Raw genomic sequence first — 8,629 nt, 5'->3', positions numbered from 1 at the left:
TGTCTCTAGATTAAATGATCGGCAGAAAATTTGAGTCATAGCCAATGCCTTGAATATTTAAAGATATTCTCCCCAAAATAAATAATTAAGCTATGCATAAATTAATTGTTGTAATTCATCAGTAATAAACTAATGAATAAAATAACAGGGATATAAAATATGTGATATAATTATCGTAATGACACAACAAGTATGAGAGTGATCATGGAATAACACAAACATACTAGCATTCTATTAGAATCCGATCTGGCATAAGTACAATGTAAACAAACACATTTGTACAAATACATAAAACATCAGAGGTCTAATTAAACTGAAATATAGACACTAATACTGATGATCAGCAGTAACTAAACATAATCTAACACAAGGATTAAGTACTAGACTGCTGGAAATTTAAAAACAATTAAAAGATAACTTGGCTTCAAGCCCAGCCACGCAGCACAGCAGCAGCAGCCTGTGGTGGGGAGGCCCAGCCCACGGCGGTTTCCTGGCCCATGCCAGCCGGCGGAGGAGAGCAGGCCGCAACCTGGGCCTGGGCTGCCGAAGTGGCCCAGGTGCGCCACTCCCCCCCTTGTGTGCCCCCTGGCCCGTATAAGTAGTGGGCGGTTAGGGTTTCAACCCTAACCGCCACCACTCAGCCAGCCGCCGCCGCCGCCAGGGGCTCCCGCCGCCGCCGCCAGTTGCTGCCGTCGGCGCCCGATGCCGCCGTCGACCACTCGCTGCTGCAAGCGCTTGCTGCCGCGAGCGCCCGACGCCGCCCGCGCCCGCGGCCGAGTGCGTCCGCCGCCGCCCTCTGCTGCCACCGCCCGATGCCATGCCGTCCGCCGTCGCGCCCATGCGTCCAGTGGCTAGCACTGGCGCGGACTAGGAAGGGCGCAGCCTCCAGCCCCAAGACCCAGCCGCCATGGACCAAGCCGGTGGCCAGGGGCTCCCCTTCCCTCTCGGGGGCGACTTCAAGCAGAAGGAGGGGCGCGCCCCTCCGGAGAGGAAGAGGCGCAAACACCGCCGTGCATGCCTGGGCTGGCGTGCCCGTTCTCGAGTGCCCGGACGCGGCCGTTCGCGCGAGGGCTTGCCTGCGCGCGCGCGGACGGGCCGTGCGGCACCGAGATCCAGGTACGACGGATGTGGGGCTCCCGGCCGCGTCGGCGATGTTGACAGCCGGAGGGGTGGTTGGTTGCGGTGGTGGTGGGGCCTGCAATGCCGGATCGACGACGTCGCCGGCATCCCTGGAGAAGAGGCGGAGCGGAGGTGCAGCCCGGCGCGCTGCGATAGTCGCGAGCGGCCGAGGAGTTGCCGATCCGTTCGGCAAGGTTCCGTTCGCCAACGGGGAACCGGCTGCAGTAGCCGCCTCGTTCGCGGAAGGAGCCGCAGCCGAAGACGATGGCGCTGCCATGGTGTCGGTGAAGCCAGGCGGTGCGGCCGAAGAGATGGACCGGCCTCCGGGTTCATGGCGGCGAGCGCCACTGGCACCCAGGAGGACGGTCCCGGCGCCGTGCCCTGGAACAGGCACCAGGGGAGGTGCTGGACGGACGCCTCCCCCTGTCCAGGACTCCAGTTCGCCGGCAAACCCATCACTGGGTCAACCGGTGCCACTGGAGCGGAAGCACGACGCCCGCGTCGACGACGACGACGTCCGGCCTCCACCGGAGCACCAGCACCGCGGCTCTCTCCGAGGAGATTCCGCAGTGCGTTGAGGAGGGAGTCCCGGATGTGCTCGTTGTCGAACGGCACCCCGATGCGGCAGGCGCGGTAGTAGATCATGAAGACGAGGCGAAGAACGAGTTGTGCAGACGGTACGTACGGCCGTGGAGGCATTGTACCTTGTTTCGCTTTCCAACTCCGGTGATCGCCGGAAACACGGACGGCTCCGGCGCCTGGTGAACTGCTCCTGGCCTTCTCTTCTCAGTGTAGAGCGCTGTTACAGTGGATATGTAATAGGAACAGTAGAAAGTAAAAGTGAACCGATATCTTTATTGATGAACAGTGAATGTATATATATACAAGTCCTCGATGGGGCAGTTTCCAGGGGCGAGTGGAAGGCCCCGCTCCCACGATGCCCCCTTCCACGATCGGGTGAGTGGAAGGAAGAACCGTCATTAGCAGTTGCTAATTATCCACTAATTGATCACAAAGAATATTAAGAATATTCTTAACACAGTCGTCGGATGGGAGGCTCGCGCCCGCGGTGCTTACGTGGACACCTGCTGTCTGCACGACCCACCAAGCCCCGCAAGTTGTGTAGGAGAGTACACCACGAGTTCCGGTTCAGTCCGGTGGCGAAACCTTTGGGCCGTCCGTCGATCGAGAGCCTAGTGTGGCCCAATCCCTCGACCCGTTGCAGGTCTCTCTAGCCCACCCACCTCTGTAATGGCCCACTGTGCACAGTAACTGGAGTACGACCAATGACAGGGCAGGGCTGCAAGTATTTTATTTCATTTTGGCCTTGTTTAGTTTCCAAAAAATTTTACATAATTTTTCAGATTCCCTATCACATCGAATCTTTAGATGTATGCATGGAGTATTAAATATGGACGAAAATAAAAACTAATTACACAGTTTGGTCGAAATTGACGAGACGAATCTTTTGAGCCTAGTTAGTTCATGATTGGACAATATTTGTCAAATACAAACGAAATTGGTACTATTCACATTTTGTAAAAAATTTTGGAACTAAACAAGGCCTTTGTTTATGGAAAACGGAGCGACGGTTGGACCTCGTCGGCGTCGGCTGCTGAACCGTGCACTGCACTGCAGTTGTGGTGCCGTACTGGTTCTGCCCTCAACCCCAGTCCAAGGCAATCAGAACAGGCCCGCGTGTTTGGTAGTACAAACAGCGATCGATCAAGGTGATCGATGGCCGACTCGTTAATTAATACGTATATCAGCAGGAGCACAGAGCAACCGGCCAGTCGGCGAGGATTACAGCCAAATGCACCACGCTGATTAGATGCAGTATACTTATACATCTCTGAACAACGCTAGAGCACTTCAGAGTATAGCAGGGAGAAAACCTTACTATACATCTCTGAAACCTGACAGCAAACTTCCAGCATATGTCACTCAATCCATGGTTCATCAAATTAAGTTACACACAAATAGTTCAAATACACAACAACGAAACTTCACCTAGAGGTGAGTTTGGTTCTTAACAATAGTGACCAATCAAAGATAATCTGATACAAGACTCCCAGAAAAACTGGATGGTACCATATAGTCCATAAAGCAAAGCAACCAAGGCCGCTTCTTCTAAGATATGGTTACACTTTATTTGGACTCACACAACACACTTGCATTCCCATCTGGAAGGTAAAGGTGAAACGAATGGCAGATTCAGGTTCACATTCAATGAATCAAGCAGAGCGCCATCCCGCACTCGTGTTTTATGGCTGTTCCCCTGATTAAACAAACAAGCCAAAATAGCAGGACATGAGGCCACGAGAAATGTGTTACGTACGTACTAGAGATGAAGAATATAAATGTATTCCGTATTTAGTACAGAAAGCAACGGACTGATTTTTAAATAGGAAATCATGACTGATACCTCTTGCATAGGTAATGAAATGTCGCGATGATGACATTTTCGCAGTGTCTAGCTCTCTTCCTCGTTGGTGTCATTCTCCTTCTCAAACTCTTCCTCATTGGTGTCACTGTCTTCCTCGTTCTCTTTTATTTCTCCAAAGATAATTAACCTCGGATGATTGGAGTGGGGATTTGCTTCATTCCTTATGGCAGCTGCTGTGGCCCTGTTTCCTGAAGACGAGGCATCACCATCGTTACGAAGATAGATTGTAGCATGTTTCAGGCATGGGAGGTGGCCAATGCCTAAGTAGAAACCATAGGATTTTGCCCATGGAACTACGAACGGCAGGTCAAGCTTCTCAAGCTTTGGCAGTGCCCCTTCCTCAAACAGCAGGTTTGCTGCAATGTAGAGTTCCTTCAAACATGGGAAACCATGGCCTCTGATGTGACGTCTTTCTTCCTGGTTTGTGCGAAAAGTTAGCAGCAGAGAAATTAAGGCAGGCATCTCTCCAAGTATGCGCAGATTCTCCTCCGTAGCTTTAACTAAATTAATGTTTAGGTATGCAAGACTGGCGAGTGCTGGTGCGATCCACTTTGGCATCTTTGGTAGATAGTAGCTGGTGGTCATACGAAATCTCTGGAGGCAAGATGGCAGAGGGGACCAAGAATCTAAAAACTGGAGGGGTGTTGAATCATGAGAAACTATCCATAAAGACTGGAGTTTGTAGCTGCCAAGCTTGCATAGTGAGGAGAGTAACATCTCTTCATGCCTCTTGTATTTCTCAGATCCACTACCGTCCAGCTGTAGATGCAGCATAGCCAAATTGGTCAGGTTCCCGAGCTCCTCCACTGCACCTAATGAACTGTTGGTAATATTGAAGCCTGTGATAACCCTCAGGTTATTCATATTTGCAATCCCATCTGGTATCTTTGTACGATTAGAACGATATCGTCCTCTTCTTACGAGTAGATATTGTAGTTTAGTGAGCTGAACAATTCTGGATGGCAACTCTTCTATAAAATTATCTCTAAGATCTAGTGTCTCTAGATCATAAAGCCTCACAATTCCTGAGGGTAGCTCCGATATATAAGTATTCCTAAGGTTCAAGTACTTTAGCTGGAATAGTTTATCTATACCATTCATATCATACTCTTGCAGATTATCACAATCTTCAAAATCCAGTACACGTAAAGTTTCAAACTTAGCAAACAAGTGTTTGATGCAGCTTGATGTTATTACTGTCAGAGATCGGACATGGCTTAGATCTTGATTTTCCAATACAGAAATAAGCTCCCGATCAATGTGTTGGACTGATAGTCGACGAATAGGACCATCGCGATTTACCAAATCAGTTTGCCCGTGGCCCACCAAACTGATGAAATTATCTTCAATTGATTTTGAAATGATGAGCTCAAGCATCATGTCATGAACTTGACATGCACGAGCCTTACCATCATAGCCAACGTCCACTGGTTGGACCATGCTTTTGTTGATTAGCTCATAGAAGTTGTTCTCGGCGACCTCTTGTTTGCTCAGTCCACGCTCTTCACAGATAAAGCCTTCTGCTATCCATCGTCTCACCAATCTCTCTCTCTCAATCACATAATCCTCAGGAAATATACTTAGATATAATAAGCAGGTCTTCAGATTAGTTGGAAGATCATTGTAGCTAAGGCACAGGATGCTATTCATGCCCTCCAAGCTTCTATTTTTGTCCAATGCAGAACCAATTGACCTTCTGACCTTCTCCCACTCGTCTTTGAACGGTTTGTGTGCCAATAAACTTGAAATGCTGATGATTGCCAATGGCAGGCCTCCACATTTTTTCAATATTTCATTTGATACTTCTTTTAGCACATCCGGGCAACAGTCTTCAGATCCAAATGTTCTCTTGAAAAATAATTTTTTCGAGTGAAGATCACTTAGAGCTTCCATCTCATACATGCGATCATTACCACCGAGACAACATGACCTTGCTACATCAACGATGCGTGTAGTTGCTATAATTCTGCTAGAAAAATTATTCTCTGGGAAAGCATATTTAATAGCGTCCCATGCCAGTATAGACCATATATCATCAATAATGATGAGGTACCTGATAGAAATAAATAAATATTGTTAACCAATTATGGGAAGGAGTTTAAGTAGAAAAAAAAAATACAGACATACCATGAGACTCCTACACCATGCTAAGTAATTCAAGTGCCATACATGAAAAAATATAGAATTTGAAGAACATGATAAAATAAATTCAACATGGACTAACTAGGCTCAAAAGATTCGTCTCGTAAATTTCGACCAAACTGTGCAATTAGCTTTTATTTTCGTCTATATTTAATACTCCATGCATGCGTCTAAAGATTCGATATGACGGAGAATCTTGAAAATTTTTGGGTTTTGGATGGAAGTAAACAAGACCTTAGCATAACTACTGTATTAGGAAATATTAAGTCAACAGATAAGTTTGTCTATTACAAAAAAATATATTCCACTTAGACAACTATTCTATTATTCTCATATTTACAAGATCTGTGGTATATTTAATTTTTTTGAACACTAAAAAGAGCAAAACTAATAAATTCTTCTTTTCTAAAAAAAGGGGGCATGAAATTACCTCTTATCTTGTAACAGTTCTCTAAGCTTCCCAATAAATTTCTTTTCATCCCAGGTGTCGATATCTTCTGTAAAATCCTTTTTGCAAGGCACTTGAGAGATCACATCCTTCATAATTTTCTTAACATTCGGCTGTTGCGAGACAGAGACAAAAGCATGACAATCGAAATGCCTTGGATCTTGTGACTGACCTCTTTTGCCAATGTCGTCTTTCCCAGCCCACCGAACCCAACAATAGACAGCACCCTACGATGCTTGGCTGAGCTATTTTCTTCTTCCGTCAACCAATTGATGAGATCATCTCTCGGACCATCAATACCAACAAGGTGTGTCTCCTCAACAAAAAGAGCAGACAGCCGGGGATCCACTGCTGAATGCTCATATGTGCTACGAGCAGTATCATCCAACTTGTAACTATTCTTGAGCTCTTTCACCTCCTTAACACGTACCTTCAAGTCATCGATTTGGCTAGCAATTCCATGGCGAGACCCAAGCGTCTTGAAACCACGAATAGTCTTGCGGAAGAACTCCTTGAAGCCACTCTGACTCTGGTGGCCACCATCACCGAGCTGGTGGATGAACTTGTCGATGACATCCTCAGTGTCATAGGCAAGCTCCCTCACCAATGATATCCACGCTTTCGCCTGAACATCGGGATCTTGCAACATGGAGTATTTCTGAACCGCCGCTTGCATGCTGGTCAGCTCTGATCTGAGCGAGCGAATCTCGCGGCGAACGCTTTTGAGACGGGTACACTCATTGGCGAGCAAAGCCGTGAGCTTCCCCAGCAAGGGACCCAACACGCCATGGGAAGCGCTCACCACCTCCATCGACCTCTCTATGCCTTCTCCGTGCAACCCATGTATGGTAATGGTGTGGCACTGCCGCTTGGAGTAGAGTAGAGTAGAGTAAAGTAGAGTAGAGAGAAGTGCAAGATTCTTTCTCTGTCTCGTTTGCGTTTTGCAGGCTTGATGAAGTATAGAGAAGGTCTCTACTCCTAGTTGCCATGTTCGGGTACCGGCACTTGGTAATAAAGAACGGGTATCGCTCACGATCTGACTTCTTTTTTTTTGAACCGCGCGCTCACGATCTGAAGTTTGTTTTAAAAAAAATTACCGGCTTTCATTCAAACTAATTGGTGAAGGACTGAAGTGGGGCTGTGACCAAAGATGCTCGAATCGAATCAGTGGAGCTTGGGCCCAGTGCACATGCAGCGCAGCTAGATAAATCGCGAATTCACTGTACCTATGTTCGTCAGTTTTCTCGTAGTGTTCAACCAGGCTCGAGCTGCTCACGTGAACGTATTTGTTTTCGTGCGTATTGCCCTCTGTCCCATGGAAAAAAAAGGTCATTCGGGCATTCAAAATTGTCTCCGAAAGAGTGCCGCAAGCCTACTAACGTCCTATTTAGTTTCCACCTTAAAAAACTTTTTATCCCATCACATCGAATGTTTAACATATATACGAAGTATTAAATATAGATTAAAAAATAACTAATTGCATAGCTTATATATATTTTATGACAGGGGCGAAGCTAAGTTATAAAGCAGTGGGTGCAAATGCACCCCCAAACAATAGAAAAACAGTGAAATTAGTTAAGATTTCACTATATATGCATCCCCATGAGACAGGTTTATGCACCCACAAGGTACATACACCTTCCTCTAGTTTGTTCTAGATTCACCACTGTTTTACGAGATAAATATTTTAAGACTAATTAGTTCATAATTAAAAACTAATTGATATAGTTATAAATGTGCTACAGTATCTAAAAACTTTTTTTCATGAACTAAACAAGATCTAAGTACGGCCACTTGAAATATACTAGCTGGTTGCATCCTCGATTCAAAGAAAAGTAGTGCACGGAGTATGTACGTGCATGTTTTCAAGTGAAAAGGTTAGTGCAGTGGTGAGTTTTCTATTAAGGTGCATGTGGCTATATGGTCCCTCTGTCCCATAAAATGGTCCTTGTAGGACCTGTCACTCGTACCAAAACTGATAAACAATAATCTAAATATTTGTTGAATATGTTCTAAATTCAGTTGCACATTATAGAAGGCCAACTTCTAACGGAGCGAAGCGGAGGCCCGTCGCCGGAGGCTTAGGCCGAAGCGAAGATATGATCTTGTAAGCCACCGCACGACGTTGTAACCCAACTCTTGATAATAGTGAGGAGTGTTTGCTGGCTGGCGCCCGTGATTTTTCCCCTTTGCATTGGATGAGTTTTTCATGTTAAATCTTATGTCTCCGCTGTGTTTTGATCTTGTGTTCTTCATCGTTTATCCACCATTATTCTCAACAAGTGGTACCGGAGTTGTGGTTGCAGATTAGGTTTCCATGACGACATCGATGAAGTTCGATCTACCGTTTCTGGATTACAAGACGAGGTTCTCGCTATGGCAAGTCAAGATGCGGGCTATTCTAGCGCAGAAAGATGATTATGATGAGGCGCTGGAAGGGTTCGGGAAGGAGTCAAAGGATGCTTGGACTCCTG

General features: G+C 46.4%; 1 pseudogene; it reads right to left on the bottom strand.

Annotated features, from left to right (window-relative positions):
* On the bottom strand, positions 3,016-7,121 carry LOC8077889 (annotated as a pseudogene).

The sequence above is a fragment of the Sorghum bicolor genome, chromosome 7 (assembly GCF_000003195.3).
Source record: "Sorghum bicolor cultivar BTx623 chromosome 7, Sorghum_bicolor_NCBIv3, whole genome shotgun sequence".
Classification (NCBI taxonomy): domain Eukaryota; kingdom Viridiplantae; phylum Streptophyta; class Magnoliopsida; order Poales; family Poaceae; genus Sorghum; species Sorghum bicolor.
Note: the sequence above shows the minus strand (reverse complement) of the source record. Positions and strands in the feature narration are given on the sequence as shown.